This window comes from Crotalus tigris, unplaced genomic scaffold (assembly GCF_016545835.1).
Source record: "Crotalus tigris isolate CLP2741 ecotype Arizona unplaced genomic scaffold, ASM1654583v1 scf7180000017666.27876245, whole genome shotgun sequence".
In the NCBI taxonomy this organism is placed as follows: domain Eukaryota; kingdom Metazoa; phylum Chordata; class Lepidosauria; order Squamata; family Viperidae; genus Crotalus; species Crotalus tigris.
This window is the reverse complement of record NW_024096551.1, coordinates 2,636,801-2,650,200: the sequence shown is the minus strand read 5'-3', so window position 1 is coordinate 2,650,200 and position 13,400 is coordinate 2,636,801. Positions and strand designations below refer to the sequence as shown.

Here is a 13,400-nt window from a genome sequence, read left to right as displayed (position 1 = left end):
GAGCAGCATCAACCAATAAATGCAATGTATTTTTCCTGCCTTGCCCGTGCGCAATAGGCTGAAGACAGCCTGTCTGGCCCAGGCAGCCTTGTGGTCTCTGCAGCTTCCTGCACCTGCTGTGTCAATCACAGCCTAAGACATAACACCCCTCCCCTCTTAGTTCAAAAACATAGCCCTTACTATTTTGCAATACTACAAATCTAACACATATTCTTTTTGAGTGTGTTCTGATTTCTAAGGAACACTTAAGCCTGTCCACGTACTGACAGAGATTTCACATAGTCCTGTAAATACTTTGGTGGGCCTCTGGCCCACTCTGATCATCTTGGAGTGGTTGCAAGTGCCCAGTCTGCAAGTTCACCTGCCAGGCTCAGCAGACCGGGACTTTGAGACCCACTATATACAGGCAAACCCACATCATGCTCACTGGCCTGGTCCTGTGAACCCAAACCAGAGTTCCTTGGTGGGGTGGAATTCCCCAGGTCCACAATAGGCCCCCATTGGGAGCACTCTTCCGTAGGTACAAGGCCTTCAGAATGAGAGGCCTGATCATCCGTTTGCATGCAATGTCCCATGGACCCAGTGCCAGAGTCAGGAGCCGCCTCGTTGGCAAAACCCCTATTTGCAGAGTGCAAAACCCTGCTTTCACAGGAAGACTGAGATCCATGATCATGGTCCTTCTCCCCCCTGAGAGCAGAGTCAGAAGAGGAAGTGTGACTGGGTAGCCTCCAGCGCAGCTGGTCAATGTGCCAACGCAACACACGACCGTCTTTCAAGGCCACTTCATATGACAGTGGCCCAGTGACTTTGCAGACCACTGCTATCACCCAGAGATGTCCAGGTCCATAGTTCCTTGCCCAAACCGGATTGCCCACCTGAAGTCTCCTCGGTGCCCGCGGCTGTGACACCTGTGAAGCCACCCTGTCTGGGTGCAATCTGTCACATTTAGTAATGAGACAGCAACCCCAGCGGAGTTCAGCTGGGCTTTTGCCAGTAGCTGTGCAAGGTGTGGTGTGGTGGCAAAGGAGAAAATCAGCTAACCTGTGATGCCAGCTCCCGTGAGTGAGCCGCTTCAAAGCATCTTTGGTTGTACGCACCATGCACTCAGCTTGGACATTGGAAGCCAGCTGAAAGGATGCCAAAGTAGCATGATGAATCATGTTGGCTTGCAGGAAAGCCTGGAACTCAGAAGAGGTGAATTGATGCCCGTTGCCAGAGACAAGGACATCTCGCAGCCCATAAGAGGTGAAGATCCCTCTCAACACCTGGATGGTCCTGGCAGAAGTCATGGTGGGCACTGGAACAACCTCTAGCCATTTAGAGTGACTGTCCACAACAATGAGGAAGAATTGCCCCTGAAAGGGACTAGCATAGTCGATATGAACCCTTGTCCAAGGAGCATGTGTGACCTCCCACCTGTATACAGGAGCCTGTAGCATTTCAGGCCTGGACTGTTGGCAGATGTGGCAACCCTGAACCTGGGTCTCAATCTCCTTATCAAGCCCCAGCCACCAGAGATAGCTACGTGCAAGTGCCTTCCTCCAGACTATTCCCGGATGTCCCTCATGCAGAGAGTGCAAGACTTTAGTCCTCAATGAGGTTGGGATTACTACCCTGCTACTCCACAGGACACAATCCTTAAAGGTAGATAACTCATGCTTCCTTTTCCATAAACTCTGGAAATTGCTGCCATCCTGACAGCACCCATGTCAACACACGTGTTAGTGTGTGATCATTGGCTGTTTCTGCAGCCACATCCCTTGCATTGAGGGGTGACTCAGACAACTCCTGAATAGCTAGCATGTGGTTAGCTGGAGCAGGATCTGATTCTACAAGCTGTAGAGGCAACCTGCTAAGGCCATCTGTATGACCCATTTCTTTGCCTGGTTTATGAACCAAAGAGTAGAAAGAAAAATTGATCACCTCAACATTCTAGGAAAAATTATGTGTGGGGTTTGTTTGTTTGTTTGTTGCAAACAACCCCAGCAGTGGCTTATGGTCTATAAAGACCGTGAAATGGCAACCATACAAAAAGTCATGGAACTTTTTTATGCCAGCCATTATGGCCAAGGCTTCTCTGTCTATCTGTGCATAATTACGCTCAGCAGATGACAGAGTCCTTGAATAGTAGGCTACAGGAACTTGTATCCCATCAGCCTTGAGGTGACTTAAGACAGCCCCGATCCCATAAGGGGATGCATTGCAGGCTATACACACTGGCAACTGCTCATTGAAATGAGCGAGAACAGCATTTGAAGACAACAATGCCCTGACCTCAGCAAAACTCCTTTTGTGGACTTGTGTCCATTTCCATGGAGCCTGTTTGTCCAAGAACTGGTGTAACGGCTCTGCCACTGCAGCCTTGTGAGGGAGGAAAGAATGATAGAAATTTAGAAGCCCAAGGAAAGCTTGAAGCTCACTCTTCGACTTGGGGCTTGGGGTTTTAAGCTTAGATTCAGCAGGATGGATGCCTTCTGCATCTATGTGAAACCCCAGGAATTCAGTGGATGTTACTCCAATTTTGCATTTCTTTTGCTTAAGCTTCAGCCCCGCTTCGCGGAAACGCAGCAAAACAGAGAGAAGCCTTTCAGCCAGGTTTTCAAGTGATTCCTCTGCGATGAGGACATCATCGAAATATGGGCAAACTCCTGGAATGTTATGGAACATTCGCTCCATAATGCTTTGGAAAATGCCAGGGGCTACGTTAACCCCAAACTGCTCCTAACTTTGAAAGCTCCCCAGTCCGTTATTTATTTATTTATTTATTTATTTATTTATGAGACTTATATACCGCTTTAAGTGCAAGCACTCTCTAAGCGGTGTATACCAGTAAGCAATGTATATATATATTTACATTGCCCCCAACAATCTGGGTCCTCAGTTTACCTACCCCGGAAGGATGGAAGGCTGAGTCAACCTTGAGCAGGTGAGATTTGAACCGCTGACCTGCTGAACACAGTCAGCTAAAGTGGCCTGCAGTACTGCACTCTAACTGCTGTGCCACCTCGGCTCTTATGATCGTCTGGGCCTATGCCATTGCCTCATCAACCGGTAGCTGTTGATAGGCCTGAGCAAAATCAAGATTGGTGAAAACTCAGCCTCCTTTAAGCGAGGCCAAAATGTGGCTCACCACAGGCACCGGATAAGAGTGCTGCTGTAATGTTTTGTTTAACGTGCATTTATAGTCAGCACAAATGTGGACTTCCCCATTGGCCTTAAGTGGCGTGACTATGGGTGTTTCCTATGGACTGCTATCCACAGGTTCCAAAATATTTTGCTGGAGCAGTTTATCCAGCTCGGCATTAATCTTTTGCTTAGGCGCAAAGGGCACCCAATGAGGCTTAATTCTAATCAGGCCAATGGATGGGTCCAACCGCATTGCAATTGGAGGCCCCTTGTACAATCCTAGTTCTGGACTAAACACATCAGCAAACTCCTTGCAAACTTCCGCAAGACCTGCCTTTTGCAAGCTGTGTAGCCCAGTCACTTGAATCCCAAGTGCCTCGAACCAATCAAATCCAACTAGACTTGTGCGGTCACCCTCAACCACAACAATGTCCAGGAACCCTTTGAATTGCCTCCACTGCACCCTGAGCATGGCCTCCCCTTTCACCCTGACTCGGAAATTCTGAAATTCTGAAAATCTGTTAAGATCAGATTCAACAGCCTGAGTTTAACTCGCTGGCTGCTTCTACAGCAGATTTGCTTGAGGGTGTCCTGGGATATGATTGACAGAGCTGAACCTGTGTCCAACTCCATCATTAAGGGGACCCCCTGCAATTTGACATCAATGCGCAGCTTTTTCTTCAATGGTCAGTGGATCCCGGTTCTCAAAACACTTCTACGGGACGCACAGGAACCCACCCTATTCTGGCTAGGGACCCTGATACCTTTCTGAGGCAATTCTTCCGATGGACAGTCTTTCTTGCGACCCAAACAGATGGCAGCTATGTGGCCTTGCTGGCCATACGCCTAGCAAATAGCAGAGCAGAATCAGCAATCGGAGTGCTTATGGTGTCCTCCACATCCGAAACACCAAGGGAATTGAACGGCCTTGTCAGCCCTCTTGTCAGCTCGCTCTTGGGGCCTTCTCTCCACTGGTTGCTATAGATGATCGACCTCATTTTCGGAATCTGGCTCAGCTATCTCTCAAGCAACCTCTTGATGGATCCCGAACTCGTAGGGTGCTTGGAAAGCTGCAAGGCCTTGACTGCTCCTCCCGCTGCTTCATCAACCATAGTTTCCCTTAGTGCATCCTGGAAGGAAACGTCTTCCTTTGCAAAAAATCTTTTGTTGCAGCTCACAACTCCTCAAACCACAAACTAGCCAATCTTGAAGCCATTCCTCAATGTCTTTGAACTCACAGGGCCTTGCAGCTTGTCGCAAAGCAGCAATAAAGTCTGCAGCAGACTCTCCTGGATGTTGGTCCCGCTGTTCGAATGCATGATGCCAGGCAATCACCGATAGCTTCGGTTCAAAATGTTCCCTTAACATTTTCTTCAGCTCAGTATAAGTGATAGATTCCAGAGGTGCTGGGGCAATCAGATTTTCAGCAACATCAAATGTCTCTTGCCCACAGACACACAGTAACGTTGCGGCTTTGAGCCCATCTTCCCGAACTTGGTTTACTCGAAAGTAGTTTTCTACTCTGGGCATGTATGAGTGCCAACGTTCAGGGTGAGCTGTATCAAATTCGGACAAACACCCTATCTTAGACATCGTTACTTCTTGGCGGCCTCATCAACGCCTCATGCTGCTCCAGCTTGTGAAGGGGTTCCAGGACGAACCCAGCGTCTTCGTACTGGCAGGCAGAGTCACACAAGTTTGGAACGCCAAACTTCCAAGTGCTTCGGCCTCCCATGGTGAGTCAGCCTAGTATTTTCTTAATGTTTCCAAGCAGCATGATCTCACCTTCATTCCCAATGTTCTATTCTGAGCATTGGTAAGGCTTTGAGACGAGGCAGGAGTAACAACAGTTGCTTCTTTATTCAATCTTCAACAGAACAACACAAAATGGATGGATCCCTTTTATACCCTTCTGGAGGGAGCAGTATCAATCAATAAATGCAACATATTTTTCCCGCCTTGCGTATGTGCAATAGGCTGCAGACAGCCTATCTGGGTAGCCTCATGGTCTGCCTGGGACTCTCTTCAGCTTCCTGCACCTGCTGTGTCAATCACAGCCCAGGACATAACACTGATGATATTGTTCTTCGAGCTGATTTTAGCCTTAGTGTTTACACAATGCTGATTAAAAGAGAGTGTCCTGTCCAATGTCATGCCAAGTGTTGGACATTGCTGAAGTTGATTCCCTTGCCACATAACATCCAACTCTACCTTTGCATCTAAATTTTGGAGGTGGAAAGCACACTTGGCTCTTGTCTAAGTTGGGCTTTAAATGGTTGATAGTGTAATATTATCCTAATTCATCAAGTGCTACTATAAGTTTCCCAACTACCTCATCCAAAGTTGATTCTTGTGTGGTCACTGCTGTATTGTCCACATAGATGAATAGGCATGCATTGTTAGGGACTGGTTGATCATTCATATATACAATGCATCAGTGATGGGATTCAAATATGTGAACAACCAGTTCTCTGTGTGGATGCCGCTTCTGGAAGTCCATTCTGGGCCTGGGCAACAAAAAATTAGCTACCGGTTCTGCCAAAGTGGCGTGAACTGGCTGAATCGTACCACTGCAATGCATTCAGAAAGTATTCAGACCTCCTTCACTTTTATTTTGTTACGCTGCAGCCTGATTCTACAGTTGTTGAAATTCATTTTTTCTCATTAATCTACACTCAGTACCCCATAATGACAAAATGAAAACAGAATTCTAGAAATGTGTGTGATGTGGTAGGAATTTAGGAGGCTCTGGAGGGCAGTGTGTGATGTAGCAGGGATCGCAGAAGTGCTGGGGGGTATTACTCTGGGGATGTTTGTTAACAATGTCCTGTAAAGGCAATATGGTGAATTAAGACTGGGAACCTGGCCACTCTCACAGCCTGGACTACCTCACAGTGTTGTTGTAAGAAAGGGTAGGATAGACCCCATATTAATAAATAAATAAATAAATACATAAATACATACATACATAAATACCTAAATAATCTTACCACACTCTAACATCCACTAAAGAGCCCAAAACAAAAACAGAAAGATAAGTTTAATTCACATAATGGATGACTGGCTGGAAAAACTGGTAGAATAGTAGAGACAGCTAAAGAAAAGAACACATCCAACTTTATTTCTACTTAGAAACCAAATTTCACATCTGAAATATTAGTAAGTAATATTATATTAATAGTATGGTCATCAATCTGACTTTTTTACACAATGCCCTGCAGACATTCCTAGAAATGGGGTTAAAATTCTGATTTCATAGACTTGTTAAAAACAATGCAATCACTAGAGGGCTCTTCGCACATTTAGAATCTCATTTATTTAACAAAGAAACTCTTCAAAATGATTTGGAAAAATGCTTATGTAAGAACAGGGTCACTCTCCTATTAATTAAAACATGTCAACTTTTGCAAGCTTCTGCATGAATCAGGAAAAGGTTCCACTGCTTTAAGAGTTGCATTGGTTTGGATGAATGGATCCTTAAAGGATTGATTTTGCTTTCAAGCTTATGGAAGTCTGAAAGAAGTGAATTCAAGGTTGGGGAAGTTTTTCAGGTTGGGAAGTTTGGGATTGGGAAGTTTTTGCCTCATTCTACTACTAGAACTTAATCATGGTTTAAAGCTATTCTGTTAAACCAAAGAATGATTTCCTGGAGCATAGTATATTATGTGACCACAACTACACTTCATTAATATAGTTTGGGGGATTAATACATTATGTGAACTCATCAAACATGTTTTTATGCAAATACCTGTGGCTTATAGATTAAGAGAAGACCCCAAAATTCTAAGGATACTTTTTCCCTTGACCAGACCCTGTTATGTTCTCAAACCTTTTCAAACCCTGGTGAGAAATGAAAATGAGTTCTGTTATGTCCTGAGCCTTGCAAGTGGGCTCAGGGCATTGCAGGCGGTCCCGGGCAGGTGCAAGCTGCCCGGGACCAGACAGGCTGTCGCCAGTGCTTGTGCGCATGCGCAAGTGCTGACGCGCGAAAAGTAACACATTGACCGGGAAAGTCCTATAAAAGGAGGCTGCGAGGTGTGGGCTTTTGCCGCCATATTCCAATGTAAGCTGAACTGAAGAATAAAGGTTTCCTGAGAACTACAACTGCTTCTCGTGTCTTACCATTTCGCGATGGACTCAACACTGGCGACGAAGGTGGGATCGCCTTACATCGGAAAAGAGAAGGTGTAAGCTTACCCGAGTGAGTCCGGAGCGGCAGGAACGGCGTTGACTCGGCAGCTACCCGCCAATCCAGCGTGCATTCGGGGGTAGGCTGGCTGATAGACCCTTCCTGATACGAAATGGCGAAGATTGGAAGGCTTTCGGAATTCGATGTCTCACACCCAGAGAGGTGGGAGTCCTACGCAGCCAGGGTGGAAAACTACCTCAAAGTGAACCAGGTGAGGGAAGAGAGCTTGAAGGCTGCCACCCTGCTGTGCGTTTGCGGTCAAGACGCATTCGAAATCGCTGAGAACCTCGCAGCACCTGTTCCTTTAGAGTCTGTCAGCTACGCAGATCTAAAAAAGTTACTGAAAGAGCACTTCCAACCTAAGATGTCCGTCATCGCGTGGCGCCACACCTTTGAGCAGAGGGATCAATGACCCGGAGAATCGGCCAAGGAGTACATCGCCACACTGAGGAAAGCCGCCAAACATTGTGAGTTCAAGGACCTCGAAGAACGACTGAGGGACCGATTTGTGTGCGGGCTAAGGCATCGAGAGTTGCAACAGAGACTTTTCGCCAAGGAGGACTTGTCTTTCCAAGATGCCTTGAGAGAGGTCACCGCAGAAGAAGCAGCAGGCGGCGCCATCAAGAACATGTGGCCGATCAGAAACAGTCCAGATGCTGCATCCGTGCATAGGAAGAAGTCCAAAGAAACTCCGAGGAGGATCCGGATGAGGAAGTGGACCGTCTCCACCCCACGAAGGAAGGAAAACCAAGAGGAAGCTCTTCAGCTCTCCCCAAGTGCATCGGTTGTGGAGGTCGCCACAAGAGAGCCGACTGCAAGTTCCGCTCCGCTATCTGCCGGGCGTGCGGAAAACAAGGACACATTGCAGCTGTGTGCCTGGGCCGTCAGAAGGTACAACCTCAGGAAGAATTGCACCTGAAAGGTACCAGGGTCCCCAGCCAGAATAGGGTGGGGTTTTGTGCTTCGCGAAGAAGCATCTACAGGACAGGCACACACAAGCCCATTAAGAAAAAGCTGTCACTTAAGGTGAAGCTACAAGGGGTTCCATTAACTATGGAACTGGACACGGGGTCTGCACTTTCGATCATTTCTATGCACACATTTAGGAAGATTTGTTCCAGCAGCGGAACCCAGGCCAAGTTGAGGCCTTCTGACATTGTGCTAACGGATTTTCAAAACTCCAGAGTGTGTGTTAAGGGGGAGGCCACACTTAACGTACAGTATAAGGATTTTGAGGGTCCACTAGACCTACTAGTAGTAGAGGGTGAACGAACGAGTCTCATAGGACTCGATTGGTTTGAGGCCTTGGGGATACACGTCACAGGGCTCAACAGCCTACAAACACTCGACCTACAGGAAGTCTGCAAAGAATTTGCAGACGTTTTCAGCCCCCAACTGGGCACATACAAAGGACCACCTGTGTCATTAAAGTTAGACCCCACGGTCACTCCCATTAGAATTAAAGCAAGAAGGGTCCCTTTCGCTTTAAAGAGTAAAATTGACACTGAGTTGGACAAACTGATCCAACAAGGAATTCTAGAACCTGTTGACTCCAGTCCATGGGAGACCCCCATTGTCACGCCTCTTAGGGCAAATGGGGACATTCACATCTGTGCTGATTACAAATGCACTCTAAATAAGGCATTGCAACAACATGCCTATCCTGTTCCTGTGGTCAGTCATATCCTGGCCTCCCTCAAGGGGGGGGGGCGTTTTTGCAAAGCTTGACCTAGCTCAGGCATATCAACAGCTGCCTGTTGATGATGACGCTGCTATAGCTCAGACTATTGTGACCCACAGAGGGGCTTTCAAGGTAAAGAGACTTCAATTTGGAGTAAATGTCGCTCCTGGGATTTTCCAAAGCGTAATGGAAAACACACTACGGGATATACCAGGGGTTTGCCCCTATTTTGATGATGTCTTAATTGCAGGAGACTCCACACACATTCTAGCTGAAAGGCTAAGGGCTGTCCTGTTAAGGTTCAGGAAAACGGGACTCAAACTCAAGAAGGACAAATGTAAAATTGGGATACCTTCTACTGAGTTTCTGGGGTTCAAAATTGATGCTGCTGGGATTCATCCTGCTGAATCCAAACTAAAAGCCATTATGCAAGCCCCTAGGCCAAAGTCTAAGGCCGAACTGCAGGCTTTTCTGGGCCTTCTGAATTTCTACAATTCCTTTCTTCCACATAAGGCTAGTGTAGCTGAGCCTCTTCACAGGCTATTAGATAAACAGGCAGTGTGGCAGTGGTCACAAACACATGAGGCTAGTTTCAATGAGGTCAAGGCCTTACTCACTTCTAACAGTGTACTTGCTCACTTCAATGAGTGCCTTCCTGTGTGCATCGCTTGTGATGCTTCCCCTTATGGGGTGGGTGCTGTACTGAGCCACCTCAGGGCTGATGGAACTCAGGTTCCTGTTGCATATTACTCCAGGACATTGTCTGCAGCTGAGCGCAACTATGCTCAAATAGACAGGGAGGCCTTAGCTGTTGTTGCTGGAATTAAAAAATTCCATGATTTTTTATATGGTAGGCAATTCACGGTCTTCACTGACCATAAGCCTTTGCTGGGACTGTTTACCACACGTAAACAAACTCCCCAAATCATCTCTCCCAGGATGCTCAGGTGGTCTATCTTCTTGTCTGCATATGATTTTTCCCTACTTCACAAGCCTGGGAAGGAAATGGGCCATGCTGATGGCCTCAGTAGATTACCCCTGCCAGTAATAGAGGCTGACCCCGCGCCAGCCATCAATATTCTCTCCATTCAAGCCTTGCCCGAGTCCCCCCTGAATGCCAGGGATGTAGCCGCTGAATCAGGCACAGATCACACACTTTCACGTGTCCTTTCTTGGGTTTTGTCTGGATGGCCTGAGCACTGTCCTAGTCCTGAGTTTCAGAGTTTCTGGTCTAAAAGGAACGAGTTGTCCACCTCTCAGGGTTGTCTGCTTTGGGGAAGCAGGGTTGTCATTCCCTCCTCAATGAGGACTAGGGTCTTAGATTCCCTCCATGAGGGTCATCCTGGCATTGTTCGTATGAAGGCTCTTGCACGCAGCCACTTGTGGTGGCCAGGGGTAGACAAAGACATAGAAGCTAAGGTGCATGCTTGCCACCTTTGTCAACGTTCACGCCCTGAAATGCCCCAAGCTCCTGTGCATAGATGGGAGGAAACACAGTCTCCATGGTCTAGGGTGCACATTGACTACGCTGGGCCCTTTCAGGGTCAATTCTTCTTGGTCCTCGTTGACAGCCATTCAAAATGGCTTGAGGTTGTACCTGTCTCTTCCACCACCACTGCAAAGACTATTCAGGTACTGAGGGGGATTTTTGCTGCACACGGGCTCCCAGACGTCATTGTGTTTGACAACGGCCCTCAATTCACTTCCGAATTCCAAGCTTTCTAAGGCATGATTCGTCATGCCACTTCTGCACCTTTCCACCCGTCCACCAACGGTATGGCTGAACGCATGGTTCGCATCACCAAGGACGCCTTGAAGAGGCTCACCTACGGGGACTGGCATCACAGGTTGGCTGACTTCCTCCTTTCTTATCGCACCACACCGTCCACTTCTACAGGGAGAAGCCCAGCTGAACTTCGTTGGGGGTGCAAACTGACTACCAAGCTTGACCGGTTGCATCCGGACAGACTGCCTCCTTCTGTCTCACACCCCAGGGCACCTAGGCAACTACTTGTGGGTGCCCCGGTTTGGACTCGTAATTACGAGCCTGGTCATACATGGGTCCCCGCATCTATATCCAGGGTCACAGGTCCTCTATCCTACGAGGTATCCCTGGACAACGGTCATGTCCTGCGTCGGCACATTGATCAACTTCGCCCTAGACGGGACCTTCCCGCTGAGACTCCTGGGTCTTTTACAGGGGGGGAGGGGGAGCCCTTTGGGCAAAGGGAGGGGCATGGAATGCTGCCCTGTACCAATGAGGGAGCCACAAACGGCCCATTCCAAAATTCCGCAATTGCTCCCAACAGGAAGTCATGGAGCCCAACTAGAACTCAGGCATCAATGCCTACTCCAGCCAGGGAGTCACCCCAGGGGCATGATCACTTTTCACCCGCATCACTCAGTACTCCAGTCAGAGAGAATACCTGGGAGCATCCCAACAATCCATTCCCTGCAAGAGAGCTGGCACACACTCCTCCTAGTTGGCCTGACTTCAACCCTGTCCTTAGAAGGGGGCAAACACACAGGGAGATGGTCGAGGAACCAAATCCCAACTACAACACCTCTGACTACACTCAGGGGACAACTGAGTTTTGGGACAGTACTGAAACCCACACAAGCCCGGACACAGAACGGGATTCAGGGGATAGACAGCCTCCTGACAGGTCTTGGACGGACCTAGGAGGTTCTACAGAAACGCCCAACAGTGACAGTCACTTAGAAGGGCCAGAGAGCCTACAGCTAGGCGGGACAACCAGGTCATGCACTGGAAGAAGCCCTGGCCTGACGAGCCCGGTGGGCAAGCAAGCAGGCCAGGCATTGGAGCACAGTCCTTGGGAATCACCAAGGCATAATGGAGGGAACAGGCACACGTCACCCCTCCATCAGGGAGTACCTAGCAAGCACCCAGAGCTTAGGAGGTCACAGAGAGCAAGGAAATCTCCTAAGTACTTAGAGGATTACATAACACTATTGGCTAAACAGAGCCAGTAGAAGAGTAGAAACACTGAGGCAATGGAAATGGGGGAACTCCGAACATGGAGGGGAGCAGAGCATTGTACTAAGAGTGGGTTGTGTATTATTTGGCATTGGTCGTAGTTTTAGCCTGGGGGAAAGGGGTGTTATGTCCTGAGCCTTGCAAGCGGGCTCGGGGCGTTGCAGGCAGTCCTGGACAGGTGCAAGCTGCCCAGGACCAGACAGGCTGTCGCCAGTGCTTGTGCGCATGCGCAAGTTCTGGCGCGCGAAAAGTAACACATTGACCCGGGAAAGTCCTATAAAAGGAGGCTGAGAGGTGTGGGCTTTTGCCGCCATATTCCAATGTAAGCTGAACTGAAGAATAAAGGTTTCCTGAGAACTACAACTGCTTCTCGTGTCTTACCATTTCGCGACGAACTCAACAAGTTCTCTCATTTTAATGTTTGCTAATTAATTAATCTGATTCTAATGCTTGCTAATTAGAATGAGAGAATAGGTTTTCTCATTCTAATGTTCTAAAGTAAGGTTTTACACTTAGGCAAGAAAAACCAAACACAGGTACAGAATAGATGGTACCTGGCTAATAGCAATTACTGCAAGAGGGATCTTGGAGTCCTAGTGGACAATCACTTAAATATGAGCCAGCAATGTATTGCAGCTGCCAAAAAAGCCAATGCAGTACTAGACTGCATTAACAGAGGGATAAAATCAAGATCATGTGAACTGTTAACACTAATTTATAATGCCTTGGTAAGACCACATTTGGAATATTGCATCCAGTTTTGGTAACCAGAATATAAAAAAGAGATTCTAAAAAGAGTGCAGGAAAGAGCCCCAAAAATGATTAGGGGGCTAAAGGCTAAAGCATCTGAAAAATGGTTGCAGGAATTGTGTATGTGTATCTAGTGAAGAGAAGAACTAGGCATGTCATGATCGCAGTCTTTCGATATTTGAGGGGCTGCCAGATGACAAAGGGGGTCAACCTATTCTCCAAAGCATCTGAAGACAGGACAAAAAGCAATGGATGGAAACTAATCAAGAGAACCAATCTAGAACTAAGGAGATTTCCTGAAAGAACAATTAACCAGTAGAACAACTTACCTCCAGAAGCTGTGGGTTCTCCATCACTGGATATTTTTAAGAAGAGATTGGGACACAGTCTATCTGAAATGATATAGGACCATGGTGGCAAACCTATGGCACATGTGCCAGAGGTAGCATGCAGAGCCCTCTCTGTGGGCATGCATGCCGTCACCCCAGTCCTAGGCCTCGCCGCTATGTGTAAAAAAAAAGTTCAATCAATTTCAATTTCTTATGGGAAAAAAAAGATCTCGCAAAGTTGGAATTGCTTGATTGAACTTTATTTTCAGTCCCACACAGCGGCGGAGGAAGTGATGCATTAGAGCTGGAAAAAAGGTGCCGTGGGGG

At 47.6% G+C, this 13,400-nt stretch overlaps 1 pseudogene; it reads left to right on the top strand.

Annotated features, from left to right (window-relative positions):
* The first annotated feature begins 8,374 nt into the window (after positions 1-8,374).
* On the top strand, positions 8,375-10,823 carry LOC120304939 (annotated as a pseudogene).
* The last annotated feature ends 2,577 nt before the right edge of the window (positions 10,824-13,400 follow it).